At 46.7% G+C, this 16,446-nt stretch overlaps 1 protein-coding gene across 1 annotated transcript in view; it reads right to left on the bottom strand.

Annotated features, from left to right (window-relative positions):
- LOC144156277 (uncharacterized) overlaps positions 1–15,293 on the bottom strand; it is a 160,853-nt gene extending 145,560 nt beyond the window's left edge. The window contains exon 1 of the mRNA XM_077688214.1: positions 15,203–15,293. The gene's annotated coding sequence lies outside the window, so the exon portion shown is untranslated. The remainder of the gene's footprint in view (positions 1–15,202) is intronic.
- Between the last annotated feature and the right edge of the window lie 1,153 nt (positions 15,294–16,446).

Genomic DNA, 16,446 nt, shown 5'->3' with positions numbered 1-16,446 from the left:
TCAATGACATTGCTCTATTTCTGGAAAGTATCCCATTTTACTGCCTCGGTAGCCCCTGAATATAGGATTTTTTATCCTTGAGAGGCTTCGTTTATTAATCAAATAATATAATCAACTTTCGGCATTATATTTTACGCACCGCCTCACAGCAAAAAAAATGTTCTCTGTACCCTATATTGGCCTCTCTAGAATGCTGTAGTGAGGCTGGCTTAATATAAATTACAGCTAAACAATGTTTACGGTGACAACACTCGTAAAATTCAATCAACATGTGTCCACTTGATGCTGCTACCTCAAACAAATAAATGGCCAGGAAAAGAAATTATAAATACCACACTGTGGCAGAAAATTTGTTTTATGGAGGTATGTCCACCTAAAATATTTCCCTCTCGATATGTATGGCCTCCATGGTACCGTAGTGGTACGAGCCAAATGTTGAGCTGGCTAATGCTGATGTGCAAGGGCCTAATGACTGTTGCATAGTTTTCTCATAAATCACAACTATAGCAAATTTTCAGGCGTCACTTTCTGTGTTCTAAACCATTCCTTCAAAAAGGAATTAACCTTATTTACCCGCCTATCGAAATCCAATGCAAGCATTGCTCATGCTACACGTATCTTAGGGGGAGTATTAAAAGCGGGAAATTTAAATCTTCAGTGGCCACCATATTGTTGCAGCAGCAACCACGTTGGCAGTGTCCGGGGTGCCGTCATATCACAGTAAAAACTCTCAAGGTTTAAAAGCTAAATATTCACCACCTCTTGCAGCATCCTCTTTCACCACGCCTTGCAGCATCCGAGGTTGAATGTGAACACAATGCCCAATATTGTCGCTCACGATAACTTCTTAACACTGAGATTTCATTACAATGAACTCTCCCACAAATTGAGTCCTGCAAAAACAAAATGCCAGCTTACCCAACCAAAATTAAGATCTGGGTGTTTCTGCCAGGGCCGTCTCAAAGTGCACTTCCAGGAAAGTTTGCCAACGTGTTCCGAAAAGCTCCTACTGTCACCTTGAATCACAGGTGAAGCTGTCACTGAAAATATGTTTCAAACCATTATTTATTAAGCAACTACCTGAAAACGCACCACGAAAGTCCCAGAAATGGCAGTGCGTTTACCTGTAGAATGCAATGATTTCATCCCGTACAAGAGCTTTCATGTGCTGCCTTGTGATTATATACTTCCATGAAGGGGTTCAAATACAATTAAAATGGCCGTATCCATTTCTTGTTCCGTTGTTTTAAGTCTATGCATGCTCGCCCTATTGCCTAGAAAATAAACAGTACAAGAACTATCAGAGAACATATTTATGCTTTCCTTTACGCAGGGAGCAGAACAAAATATTGAACAATGCGTGATTTGTGGTACGAAACTGGAATGATTTTTACAGCACGAGCCCTGGTAATGTTTTCTTGCTAAACGGTTTGAGATATAAAAAATATTTGAACATACATTAGGCTCACCTAGTCTTGGTCCATGCGAACTGTTGAATATATGCACAATATGCACCACTCAAACGGTACTCTTTTGTGGCTTATGAGCTCCGCAGTGCATTCATAATGCGCCACACCCTCCCAGACGACCTGTCAGCATGCCGAAGATGTCTTCAGCCATAGTGAATGCTACCACGGCCTCCGCGATCGGCGTCCGGCGGCGCGCCGTTGCTCCGGCCGTCCCATTCGTCGCGTCCCCCAGCAAAAACATGTAATTTGGCTAACGCCGGAACGCGCCGCGAGATGGCGGTGTTAGCCGATGGTTGGGAAGCTTGCGCCGGCTCCCCTGGACGGCTTTGCAGAGCCCTTGTTGCTGCGTGTCTTTGCTGCTCGGATTACGCAGATCTGTGTTGCAGCTTTATTTTTGTTGAGCTGACCAACCGAACGACCAGGTCATGAAGTCCGCCTGCCTAAGGGGCTTCGAGGAACAGCACTGAAACCCAGGTATGTCACTGTGCAGTGAAAAGTTGATCGCGCTGTGATCGGTGCAGGACATTTCGGTGCGGGGACACTTGGGGACGATAACTTTTCGGCGACCGAATTATCGGCTGCTTGCCTGCTGGAACAGTCGTTATATTTTTATTTCCGGGTAGGGTGGGTTATGGACAGCAATCGAGCGCAGTGATTGTATTTTTATATAGGTGCAATGTTTGATTGGGTTTCAACTGGGAACCACTTGCTTCCCAGTTGAAACCAATAGCAAACCACTTGGCTATTTCCACCAGAGTTTTGCCAGTTATTTTTAGAAATTGAACCTTTGTATATTGCGTGTTTGAAGCTCGTTCACAGAACACGTGTTATGCAGCCTATTGGTTATATGGTTTTACACATGCTTTTTTAAATTTACGACGAGATTTTTTGTTGTATTCGTTGTTTGCGGCATGCAGCTATTTGCGGCGCGTTGTAATTCATTTGAAGAATTCGCGCATGTCAGCAGCTCTAAAGGCTGGCCTGAATGTTACACTGCTGAAATGGCGTGCAATATTGTCAGGCTTTCGGCGCTCCAGCCTGCGAGCGACGAGTCTATGTGATCTAGAAAAACGACAGCGATGGGTTGAGGAACAGCTTCGCTTTCCACCTATCCCGAATAGCATTCATTGAAGCGCCGCATCCGACTTTAATTAAAGGATTCAATGCAACTGGTGTTGGTGCAATATATGGGATTTTTTTGCCGAAATCTCGGCATAAACCACCGTTTGACTTCTACACTTTTTTTTTCAGCCACTGCTTTCCAATGTTGATGCAACTGTCACGGACAAGGCCGCGTACCGCAAAAAACTGGTGTCGAAGCCCCTGCATCGCAAAGTGCTTCGTGTGTGAAATGTTCCGTTTGTGAAGACATGCAGATGCCTTGAAATTTAAGTGTACATTTGTGAATATAAGTGCAATATAGTTTGTAAATCAATAAAAAAATTATGTAAATAAATTAAATGTAAATAAATTTTGCAGCTTCTGGACGAGTATTCAGTACACATTTGGTTTCCAACTTTTAGTGTGTACATAAGTGGCTATGTCCAAAGCAAACATAGACACTGTCATCATTGCTTAGCACATAGATGTGTTTTGAAATCAGTAATTGAACATTTAAATGTCTCCGGTACTCAATCCAAAATCGGAAACATGGGCTTGCCTGTGGCCACCGAAATACGTTTAAGAATACAATGAAATCGGAGTGCACCTAAGTTTTTATTTTTGTTGCGACTGGAATTGAAACCGTAACTTGCTTAACGTTGCGCATGTGTAGAGTAGATTGCCGCATCCTTGAGGCTATCGCGCAACGTAATCCTCCTTAAACGCGTTAATTCTAAAAATAAGACGGTTGCTACCGCCCAACAGGAAATAATTCGAAGGCTAGATAAGAGTACAGCCATCCATCTTGGGCATGACGCGATCGCACCCCATGCTCTACTGAACTGCACTGTCCATGCAGACTATATAAAATGCGTAGGCCGGGATAAGAAATACCTGACAAATAATGACATTTTAGCGAACCGAACGTTATTTCGGCGCCAGAAATTTCCCACCGGTGGTAGCGAATAGTGCCCGTGCGTCGAGAGCGAAAAGCGGCACAGCTCATGTTAAATAAGTCGCATAGCTGCAATCGCAGCTAAAACAAATGCATTGCCAGGTTCTATGAGTCACTTTGCATCCATAACATCAGCTATGCTTTCTTTTATTGCGATACGAAGCGCGAAAGTTGACGAAAAGGCATTTCGGGGAGCGTTCCAGCATACACGGCTTTCGTTCCAACCATCGGCTGCGCGCGCCGCGGTGCGGCGGAAGACGCGGCCACGCCCCCTTTTCAACTTACGCTCTCTCCGGGCGATTGGGACGGCCGGAGCAAGGGCGCGCCGCCGGCAGCCGATCGCGGAGGCCGTGATGCTACAGCCATGACCACACAGGTTCATGTAGGGAATAAAAATAATTTGTTTTCATTTCTATTTTGCAGAGGAACATGAATATTTGTCAGAAGCAATCAGTGGAAAGCCAAATGTCGCCGCAGAGCCATAGACTGTTTCTGGACAGGTCATAGAGAATGAATGCAGAATGTAGCAATCTCCTTTCGCAGCATAATGTCTAAGTTCAAGGAAGGACAGAAATAGATTATTGTTTGGTGCACATCGTGATGCAACAACTTTTCACCTAACCGTTTTGAAAATTATTCCGACAATCGGGCTGCTACTGACATTAACGGCATAAACTTGCAGGAATGAGTTATTTTTAAATGCACTTGTGACGTTACAACTTCTAATTGTACAAGAAATGCACGAACCAGCAACTTTCTAAATAGCACTGGCTAACCTACGCAGTCAGAAAAGTCAAGCCGACTCCGACCCACGAACAAGCAAACTTAGGTGAATTGCGGCAGCAAACGTTTTTCGCACACGAACAACGGGCAGTAGTCCGAGTAGTCGATGGTAAGTGTTGCAGGGTCCCTTTAACCACGTACGCTGCACATACCCGGCGCGAGGTTGAGTGGTACGTCGCTCGAGAAAGATAATCCAGAGCATGGGAAGCACTACCCACCCGCCCCGCAGAAACACAACGTTGCATTTCATCGCGAAGCGAACGCGTCCACAACACACACACACACACACACACACACACACGCGCGAACAACGCGAACAACGCACGCAGACGGACGCAAACAGTTAGCGAACGCTATTTTTTGCGTCGTTCGCACTGCGCATGCGCCGTACGTTGAGCCGCTTCAGCGTTTAGCGGACGGAAGTATAGCGGACGTTATTTCAGCAAAATAGCGTGCGTACGTGAGGCCGCTTGCGTTTCCAACATGGCGGCAAGTAGCGCGACAACCATCCACGGTTCCGCTCTTCTGTTGACAGTAATTTGCTTCCGATGAACCAAGTTCTTTGCTCCTGTGTTTTTATATACGCTGAGTGGTTAGCACGTCGCCCTCGCGCAGCTCTGTATCGTTGTAACATCGCTGACTGTCCGAACGAAGCTTGAAGCCAAGCCAACGACCGAAGCTGTGTGTGTGTGTGTGTGTGTGTGTGTGTGTGTGTGTGTGTGTGTGTGTGTGTGTGTGTGTGTGTGTGTGTGTGTGTGTGTGTGTGTGTGTGTGTGTGTGTGTGTGTGTGTGTGTGTGTGTGTGTGTGTGTGTGTGTGTGTGTGTGTGTGTGTGTGTGTGTGTGTGTGTGTGTGTGTGTGTGTGTGTGTGTGTGTGTGTGTGTGTGTGTGTGTGTGTGTGTGTGTGTGTGTGTGTGTGTGTGTGTGTGTGTGTGTGTGTGTGTGTGTGTGTGTGTGTGTGTGTGTGTGTGTGTGTGTGTGTGTGTGTGTGTGTGTGTGTGTGTGTGTGTGTGTGTGTGTGTGTGTGTGTGTGTGTGTGTGTGTGTGTGTGTGTGTGTGTGTGTGTGTGTGTGTGTGTGTGTGTGTGTGTGTGTGTGTGTGTGTGTGTGTGTGTGTGTGTGTGTGTGTGTGTGTGTGTGTGTGTGTGTGTGTGTGTGTGTGTGTGTGTGTGTGTGTGTGTGTGTGTGTGTGTGTGTGTGTGTGTGTGTGTGTGTGTGTGTGTGTGTGTGTGTGTGTGTGTGTGTGTGTGTGTGTGTGTGTGTGTGTGTGTGTGTGTGTGTGTGTGTGTGTGTGTGTGTGTGTGTGTGTGTGTGTGTGTGTGTGTGTGTGTGTGTGTGTGTGTGTGTGTTGTGGACGCGTTCGCTTCGCGATGAAATGCAACGTTGTGTTTCTGCGGGGCGGGTGGGTAGTGCTTCCCATGCTCTGGATTATCTTTCTCGAGCGACGTACCACTCAACCTCGCGCCGGGTATGTGCAGCGTACGTGGTTAAAGGGACCCTGCAACACTTACCATCGACTACTCGGAATGTATTTTGGGGTAAAGTCTATTGTCCCAGCAATCTACTCCCGCAAAAATTATGAAAATCCGTTCACTATCACCGAAACTACGCGCGATGAAAAATCGCGCATAAATGTTTCCTCTCAACTCAACCGCGGACAACGCGACGAAAGCTGCGCGCTCTCTCCCGGAGAAGGGGGCGGCGCGCGGCGTTCTGTTCGGCGGCCTTCGATATGTCACATGCCGGGGAGTTACGTCCTTTTCCCCGCAACGTGGACCGGTCTATTTCCGGTCTGGTGAAACCAAAAACAACAGGCATGGTGGCCTGCTCGCAAGCAAGCGCTCAGGCTGGTAGGGCTTGTTGGGGCAATAAACGTTTGTTGTCGAGTGGGCTCGTTGAAAGTTGAATATTTAGTTCGTCACTCAAAGTCCGCGCGCACTCAAAACAAAAGAAACACCAAAAGCATGCGGACAGGTTCAGACATAGAAGAGGTTCATACACAGCGCCGACGACGGCTGATCGTCACAGGAAATGCCAGAATTTAACCGCGAAGTTGACCAGCGACAGCCAATAGGACAGCCAGGACTGTCATGGCCCAATTGACGTCGCAGAGGCCATGCCAGGGGTGCATAATGAGGAGAATTGAAGAGAGAGCGGTTGGTTTTCCCGCGTCTTTCACGGCGATTTGCGCGCTTACCGCTTCACGTGCACGTGTAATATTTGGATCGGGTGTTCCTGGAAGTCTAATCTAAACGTCGCGAAGGTTTACTTGAACTGCTCGAAGAGTGTTGCAGGGTCCCTTTAAAAGCGTTCTCGGCTTGCGCGCCAGAGTTAAGTGATTTGCTGTTCGTTCCCGCAAACCGCGCGCGAGGTGAGTGCCAAATTTACGATGAGCAGGAAGAGCAACCGATTCCCTGTCAATCGCGGTTCAGACTTGCAACGCATGTTGTGACGTTATGTTCGTTCGAAACGCTTCTCTGGATTGTTTTGAAGTTGAATAACATGCATGCGTCAAACCTGGGCATTCGGTTCAGGGCGTTCTCTGCGATTGCCCGGATGAAGTGCCATGGGTCTTCACCGCTTTCTTTATGGAACGTACTCAGGTAAGAGAATATTCATGTCGCGTTAAGGCCGTGTTGCATTCAATACTAACGGGAAAGCGTTTGTTTACGCTTGTTGGGATAGCCGTAAAATGTCCAAGCACTCCGGCACTCCGCTGGCAGATCAGCCGGCGATTCATTTCGAAAACAGTCGACAGATGGCGCCGTAAGCATTAGCGTGTCGCTACGCAAAACAGATGAGACGATACTAAAACTCCTCTCGCGGCTAAAGTTGTTTCTCGCCGCGGGCCGTGAGCGCGTGCAAAATGTGTGCATAAACTTCGATGACAACTTTTCTGCGTTGTTGGCAGTGAACGAAAAAATAGGCTGCTTCATTGACTCGTTCTCTTGACAACAAGCCGTTCCAAAACCAATAAAATATACTGCGACGCTCTTTGATACCCAGGTTTTGCAAAACTACTTCCGTATAGTGAAAGCCAGTGTGACATGGCTAATGAGCGAGTAATAACACATCTGCCCGTTTTTGAGCAGGTTTTCCTCCTTAACACAAATGCTGCAGGAAAACAGCATCCGGGGAGCAGCAGAAGGCACGTCATTAGGTGAACTTGAATTACTATAACAAGACACAACATGAGGAAAGGCAACACGGCGGATTTTCCCGGTACTGCAATGCATGATTTGAAATAAGAATGCCATTTCACTATTAATACATAGAAGGTAAGGCCGATGCCGCGTGGCAGATTCAGTTCTCTAAGTTTTGTGTCGTTTTCCTTCTGAATGGCATCCACTCAACCGTTTCCTGCAAAGAGGCTTTTGTTTTTGCTTGTGGAAATTAACAGCCGGCGCAAGACGAAAAACGAGAACGAGCTTCTACACATATAACTGCATGCGTAGCATTATGTGGGCAGCGTAAAATGTGACGCAGTCGGTTAACATTATGTATGTACCGAATCACCACATTAGTAACGGGGACTAAGTACCTATTTCACCGCAGGTTGTAACCTGCGGTGAAATACTACACCACAGCGAGATACTACACCACTGAGCGTTGAACAAAAACTGCCGTTTCTGCGACGCTTTCTAAACCAAATGCACAACATGTAGTAGCCTTAACAAGTATTTCGTAATTCATAAAAGCACCACGAATTCTTCAGCACTATGAGTTATGGCTTCGCCCGAACGGCAGAGGGGGAAACGGAAGACGTTTCGTCCTTCTCAAAGTCAAGTCACTGGCGATTTTGTAGTGCAGGCCTCAAATTAGCAAAATACTGTGTTTACGAACGCGGTTCTGGCAAGGTAAATATAAATGGTAGCGAAGGTTCGGGGAAAAAGCGGTTCAGAACCTATTGCCAGCGACATCAGCATGGGGGCTTATGGGAGTGGCGATTGAAGCGCGACTAGGTGAGGAGGGAACAAACACTAGCAACAAAAAACCAAGTTTTGTTCAACAATAAAACAACAAATATATTTTACGAACTATATTTATTTCTGAATCACATTTATTTAGGCACAGTGTATAAATAATTTATGAAAATTCCGTTCATTCTCAAAAATCTTTTTTGTAGCGCACTCTGAAGAATGGCACATGCCATTGCTTTGTGATGCAGTCCTTGTAGTGATCGGAAAGGCGCTCCTAAAGTTCGTCTGCTGGGAAACGCCCCTCGCGTGTTTTGGTGGTGCGCATTTGCATTCGTTCTTCCTTGTTAATTTGGTGTGCTCTTAATTTTTGCTGTGCGTGGACTTGCGAGGTGCGTTGTATCGTCGGTGAACACGTTTAGAACCGTGCTTGACGGGCACGGTGAACTACGGGACGATGCTGCCAACGGTTGGAGCGGAGCGCTTTCCTCGGTACCTACGGAAACGATGTGCTGCAAAAGGTTGCAACAGCAACTCCCGTACGCCTGGCGTTTTACTGCACCATTTTCCTCTCATTTCCACAGGTAACGCGAAACTATAGTACTGTTAATACGTGCACGGGGGTTGTGTAAGGGGACGTCGTGTTGCTTCGAAAAAAATGGGTCTAAATCTTTGTTACGTTACAGTTATTTCTTGATTTCACCTCAGGCTGGCTCGGAGCAAGTGGTGTGAATTTTTCTAGGACTTCTCAGCGTAGTACCACTCGAATTTAAACGAGTCGCTTTATTTGTCTATCTCAGTGTCTTCTCTATTGCATTACAACGCTTGTAGTAAGCTTCCCGCACTTGTATGCGCAAGCATTATTTCCATCGCAGTACTGTGTTGTGCTGCTCCGTGCTGCGCTGCTGCCAGATCTTTTCTGCTATGTGATTTTACATACTGCCGTCGCTTTCGTTTGAATAGATCCCTTTTTCCTCTTTTTACTTATCTGTTGCGACACTTGCCTAATAATGCAACCAGGAAATTGCAGGCGTGAATGCTGAGTGAACTTCTGTAGAAACCCATGTCTACTTGATAAGACGCCGGTGCAACTGCGGTGTGCTCGCTGCACTTTCGTGAATCGGCATTCCTGCGGCCCGGTTTTCTGCGTCAAGATGCAGTGCCTAGTTCTTTTCTCTTGTTTCGAAGTAGTTCTGCTGTTGACGCTTTCATTGCTCATAATGCTATGTGTTACGGGTAAAGTCAATTTTTCTGTGCGTAAGGAAAATCATAATGCATGTAGTGCCCACGAACATTTTGTACTTATTGTATACGTGCTGATTTTGTGCAGTGTGGTAAATTTGTTTTATGTTTATCCTGGAATAAAATTCAAATGTCTTGATTATAGCATGACTATGCGTTATTTCTTCTCTTAGAACAGAAGTACACAAACTAAGCAAGCATTACATAACCTTGATCTATACTTAAGGCAGACACGCAACCTGCGTATGTGCGACGCAATTAAACCCAGCAGTGGCGTTGGTAGAAATTGGTATCGGGGTAAAGAGTGGGTACGTTTTTTATATGAAAGGGGGGCGGAGGAGAGTGGTCAAGTGTCATTTTGTGCTCTGTATCCCAAGGCAGGAAAAAAAATTCCGGTCGGGAGGGGGGGGGGGGTACGTTTGCCACCCGCTGCAATCAAAATAAACAACTGATTGCTTTTATACAGCAGTGGAAGGCATGAATACAGAATAAAGGTTCAGAGAAGATGCAAAATGCTTTTATAAACACCGAGGCGAATCATACGACAGTATGATAAAGTACGTTTCTTTAGTCACGAGTATAAGCTGGCGTTGACTTCAAGCACACACGCCAAGGGCTCGCCAACTTGCGTCAGATGGCAATGACATGAGCCCTCAGCGATCAGAGTCCTGCTAAGGCTATTTTGAAGTCAAATTTTCCCGCTAATGCCACCAAAATGACGTCACTTTCTGACCGGATCTTGCGTCACATCCTGTTTATTTTTTGTTCCGCCGGAAGTGTTCCCTCCTCACACAGATGGCGCTAAGCCCCATGAGCAGCTAAAGAGCCGCCATTTTCTGAACGTATGGGCTTCTATGGAAGCTTCGCTACCAGTTATATTTACCTTGGTTCTGGCGCCACGGAACACCTGGAAATGGGTTCCTGAAATTTCTTCTTTTCCCAAAGGTATCCTTCTCTCGACATTTCTAATGGTTTGTATGGCGTTGGCAAAGAAGCGGGATTTCGTTTTCTTCAAAGGACGTCATTAATAATAAGTTAGCTACCTTTTAAAAGTTCACTGCTGCAAGGCAGTGTTATCGATGTCGACAAAGTTTATTAAATTTTATATGTGGTGTGCGCGTGTATTTTAAACGCCAAGTGCATCTTCGGTCAAGAAGTACCAAATATATATGCGGCTCATCATTCCAGTTGATGCACAAAACAGTGTATGCTTCACTGCCGTGCACACGTTCAATGGAACAAAGCACGAGAAAAAAATATACAAACGCACTCTTCACCAATGTTTACTAGAAGATAAAGTGGAACAGCAACTGGAACCGCCGACAGCGCATGACCCAATTTATTCGCTTCCAGATAAAAACGACAAACATAAAGAACACAAGTTGACGGTTCCAGAAAAGAACTACCTATATGTCCCGTTCCAGTTATTTTTCCTTCGGATCCACATAAAATATGTGGATCACGCCTTTTAACTGGGACTTACATGGAACCAGATTAAGAGTGTACTACTGCAACTTCTTCTCTGGGACGCCCAACACCCTGTACCACATGGTGTGGGAGTGTAAAGGCGTCACCGAACTACCTGAAGTCATCGCACCGACACAGGAGCAGTGGGAGGTCCTGCTGACAAGCGAGGTCCTGGAAAACCAGCGTGGCCTGGTGACCATGGCCATTCGAGCTGCAGCTGGCCAAGGCATCCCGGACTATAGGACGCCACCCTCCATGGATGACCGACAACCATCCCGCGCTCCTTTCTTTTCGTTCAATGGGAGCAATAAACGCTTTGTGCTCCTCCCCGTCCTCTCTCGCTAGCTACGTCCTAACCTAAGCGGCTCCAGCGTCTGCTCTCATCACAACCATCAGCCAATTCGCAATGTCCCTGAATAAAAGAGAAACAAAACAATCAGGGGGTCATTCAGAGCTCACGCATGTCGCCCGAGGCGCCTATACACCCACCTCGGTCGGTGCATGGACCATTTCACCGAGAACTCCTGAGCTTAATAAGCGAAGCTAACCTTCTCGCGTATCTGTGAACGCGTTCATCCATTATGCCGCGAGGCAAACCATCGAATTAAAAAAATAGTTGTCAGACAAGGGTTTGTTGCTTCTTATGCGAATGCTTTCACTGTTGGAGGACGGTGTCATTAATGGTACTAACAAACTTTCCCAAAGGGTCAAAGGTCTGTTGCTTGTATTTTCTTTTTTTCCAGTACCGTTAGTTTTATGTATAGCTTGTCTCTGTAACCCTGCAGGCTGATAGGAACAATTAATTTTTCGAATGTTTGCCAACATCCGCAGGTAATGTATAGTGATGCTCACCTGGAACACTGCACCAGATAGAATAGGCTGCGATCATTTCCCCATTTTTATCTGCGCGGCCGATTTTCATTAATGTGAGCGCAGGATCGGAGGTGTCACCTGGGACCGGTATGGGGTGAAGTGGGCACTTCTGGGGCGATATCTTCAAGGCTATGCTCGCTTGAAAGGCAGAAGCGACTGATAGGCTCAGGCTACCGGTCCACTTCCCAGCACCGAACCTCAATCTTAAGAACTTGTCTCCCGCACGGAGAAGGGCCGAACGTCAATTAACACGACACAGGACGCATCACTCCATCATCCTCAGCCTATTCAGGTCTACTGCAGGCCTCTTCCACTGACCTTGTCCCGCGCTGCTCGAGTCCACAGTTTACCCAAGTTCCGTGTTTCATCCCTCCATCGCGTTAATAGCCTTCTGCTTCTTCTAGTCCCGCTTCTTCGTATCCACTCTGGTACCCTAATTGTCCACCGGTTGTCAGTTCGTCTCACTACATGGCCAGCCCAAGTCCATTTCTTTTTCTTTGTTCAAACTATGATATCACATACGCTAGTTATCTGATCCAGGTAGCTCCCTTCCTGTCCCTGAGTGTTCCTCCTAACATTATTCGTTCCATTGCACATTAAGCCGACTAGTTTCCTTTCTAGTTGTATAGTAGGGCGCCAAGTTTAAGCTACGTATACCTTAACCGGCAGTAGGCACTCTTTGTAGGTGTTTCTTTTGAGCGACAGAGGTAGCTTAATTTTCATCATATGGGGGTGATTGCCGGGCGCTCCCCAACCCATAGCAATTCTGCGCCGGATTTCTCCCTCGCCGTTGGGGTACGCACTAAACATCTGGCCCAGGTAGTTGTATTCTTTTATTCTTCTAGCGTTTCGTTTCCTAAGCTGAAGAGGAAGTTTTGGCGTGCTTGTTCCTCATTACTTTAGATTTGTTCATATTTATTTTTAGCCCATGGCCATGCATTCTGATTGTAGTTTCTCAAGTATTGTTTGTATGTGCCCTGCAGTCTCCCTCAGCAAGACTGTGCCGTCCACAAACCTCAAATGACTCAAGTATTCTCTGTCTATATCCTTAATCCTGTGTTTTCCCACTCGGGCTTTCTTAATACCCCCTCGAAATATGCTGTGAATAGTCTTGGAGAGATGGTATCTCCCGGTCTTACTCCCTTCGGATGGGAAATTTATAGCTATGCCTGTGGAGGGTCATCCTGCCCGTGCATTTCTTATATATGTCTTCAAGAAGTCTTACGTAGGTTTCTTCTATTCCCTGGCCTTTTAGTGCTTCTAAAAAGGCTGCGGTGAGTACGGAATCAAACGCTCTCTCGTAATCTATAAATGCCATGTAAAGGGGTTTAGTATACTCGGTGGATTTTCGTATTACTTGATTAACGACATGGGTGTCATCCATTGTTGAGTGCCCGTTCCTAAACCCAGCCTGCTCTCTGGGTTGTTCGGAATCTAGGCTGTCACTTATGTGATGACCTATCACTTTGGTTAATAGCTTGTAAAGAACTTAGAGAATGCTGATGGGTCTGTAATTCTTAAGGTCCTTGGTATCTCCCTTATGAATCTTATGTTGCCGTTTTTCCATGCTACGGACACTTTTAGAGTCCTTTAGCATGCTGAAAATAGCGCAGCAAGCTTCTTCCTCTTTTCTTTAAACGATCCACAGTTATGCCATCGTCACCAGCAGCTTTTGCTCTTTTCAAGACCTTCAAACCCTTTTCTACTGCCTCTTTAGTTACTAGAAGGACATCAAAAGCTAAGCTTGTACGCTTAGTAGTTTCCCCTGGGATAACGTCGCTGGCGTAGAGCCTGGTGTAGAATCATTGCACTACTTTTATTATCTCGTCCATGCTGTGTGTAATGTTACCCTGCTCGTCCCTGAGTATACATTCTGTCTTTGACGATGGCTAGCGTCCTCCTAGTTTCTCTTAACCTTCCTCCTATTTACAGCGTTTCCTCGGCCAGTGTCATGTTATATGCACGAATGTCGTTTGTTTGGGCAGTTTACACTGTCTAGCCGTGCGCACTGATCTCCAAATGTGCAACCAGGGAGGAACAGCTACAGAAATATCAACAGTCCTCACGTAAGAAACAAAGCACTTCGATCACCGCCAAGGTGTGCGGATCTATCCGGTACTGTGGGCGAAACGGCGAGCGCATGATTTGTGGGAAGCAATCGTGTCTCTAACGAGGGCCGTTGAACATGGTGCACCTTTTCCAAGAGCGAGATCCATTCGAGCACTCAAAAGAGGGCACGCCATCGTTCATGGGGCACGCCAAGAGGGTCATGGTTCCCCTAAAATACCACGGATTTTTTTCGCCTAGGTTAAAGCAATGCTCTGGGCCCACAGAGACCGGAAGTAACAGAGTTTGCTCCATGACCGACCGCGCTGCTTGCAACAGCTTCACGGCTAACTGCTTAAAAACAAAGCTCCACTAAAGTCGATACGCTGAGTATAAACTGCGCCATATAATGTGTTGTCCCATTTCTCGACAAGATTGATTGAATGACCACAAAAGCAAAGCACAAACACACCTCAACGTGTAGTGCCACGAATAGATTATTGGGCTTATCTTGCTTTCTGGAACACCAGTGATTTGCCTGGGATAGTTGCAGTGCAACGCCTTTGTACCAGGCTTCAAATTAAAAATACCCAATCGGGTGACCTTCACTACACCAGGAACAAAAAACTACATTTTTGCCATGAACTGTCTGTGCTGATATCCGGGGTCCACTCTGCAGCAACCGCATTTGGAAAGCAGCTTGTATAATCAAGGAACCCGAAGAAAAAGCAGCACGTACTAAAATTACCACCAGGACGATTCGAGTTATTCCCGACGGATGATACCAGAAGTTGCCCTTTTTCATAATTTAAATGGCAAGCGACACGTATACGTAGTGCTAATCGTACCATAATCGCTCCATAATTGCACTTAGAGGGGGATAACACTATACTGTGTGTATACAGTATACATGATAAAAACTTGGAATTAAAGCGTACAACGAGCCACGACGCAATCTGCCAGAGAAAGAAACCCCGATTGGTGTATAACATCCTGAAACAACATACACCTCGGACTTCCGACAGTTCCCTCAGAAATCTTCCGGCAATAGAGTGGCTAAGATGCGTAAGACGACGCCTACGGATGGACACACGGCCCGCCGCCACACATGCCTACGTAATCCGTGAAACATCCGCCATCACGCCACCTCATGGCGATCCGCAGTGAGCTGTCCGCACATGGCCCATGTTCTGCCATGCTCCCACAGTGGTGGACGTACACATAAGCTGGCCCTCATCCCTCGAGACACACTCGGTTACGCCCGCTTTTCCACCCGCTCGTTCAGCCCACCCGTCTAGCCAGCAGCTCGTGGAGAGCGCGCGCATAGCTCGCTCCAAGCGCGGGCACCTACCTCACGATGCCTGGCCGCCGGACGTAGGAGCCGCCGCCATGCGGAGAGGCCGCGCGCCCAGTGACGGCTCGCAATCGATGGTGCCGCCGGAGCGCATGCGCCATCCTCACGGCACCCGCCCGCCCCTCACGCCACCCGCGCGCAAGCAACAGCGCCACCCCGTTGACAGCTGGCAAAGATGAGCGCCGCGAAGAGAAGGTTATTTGCTAGTCTGCCGTCCGTCGGCAGCGAAGGGGGCGCATGCGGCTAAAAGGAGGAAATTATTCCACGTTTTGATTGGCTCCTGAAACCACTGTCAGTTGGGGACAAAAGTTGAAGACGTTTAGGGAATTTGTTGTTGCAGCGAGCAAGCTTGTCGTTGCCTCGCGCGTTGCCTCTTAGGGAATTCCCTATAAGAAGCTTAGTACCAGCGCATCGATGGCCGGTGTCTAGCAGCAGACGACGCAAGAAACGGCTGAAACTGACGCTTCCTTTTGTAATTACTTCAATTTTTACGGGTGTCTTGCTGAACGATTTTTTTTTATTGCGGAGCGTGCCTGCCTGACCGTGTCCATGGTGTCGCCCCGAGTTTGTCCTGCGCTGGTTCCTTTATTCTTATAAACTTCATTTCTTTCTCCTGTGTGGCCCTAATATTTATTTATTTATTTATTTATTTATTTATTTATTTATTACAGATACTTTCAGGGCCCATAGGGCACAACAGAAAGGAGTGGTAAACGTAAGAGAATACAATGTGCAGTTTTTACGACAGTGGAATGGTTCAGATGCGCGTACGACAACAATGAAGGTACACTGTTTACACAACAGCAAAACAATAAACAATCTCCTATGACATTCTACAAGCAATAGGTGTTATGTACAGCAGTTTTGAAAAGGGTTGTATCAGTAATGGATGTGATGGCGGCGGGGAGGTGGTTTCATTGTACACTCGTTTTAGGAATAAATGAGTCATTGTATACGTTGGTACGACAAGACGGCAAGCCGACTTTGCAACTATGGTCCGTTCGAGATGAAATATAGCCAGGCGGGGTAATAAGTTGTTCTTTTAAGGTAGGGTTATGGTGATATATTTTGTGAAATAAACACAGACGAGAACATTTACGGCGCACTGACAGGTCAGGGAAGTTAACTGTTTTTTTTTTCATTGACGAAACACTGGCAGAACGTGAATAGGACGATAAGATGTAGCGAGCGGCACGATTTTGAATTGATTCCAGACAATGAATGAGCGTGACCTGATGAGG

Source organism: Haemaphysalis longicornis, unplaced genomic scaffold (assembly GCF_048455015.1).
Source record: "Haemaphysalis longicornis isolate Haplotype H1 unplaced genomic scaffold, Haemaphysalis longicornis Haplotype H1 scaffold_1, whole genome shotgun sequence".
Taxonomy (NCBI): Eukaryota; Metazoa; Arthropoda; class Arachnida; order Ixodida; family Ixodidae; genus Haemaphysalis; species Haemaphysalis longicornis.
This window is presented reverse-complemented; position numbering and strand designations above follow the sequence as displayed.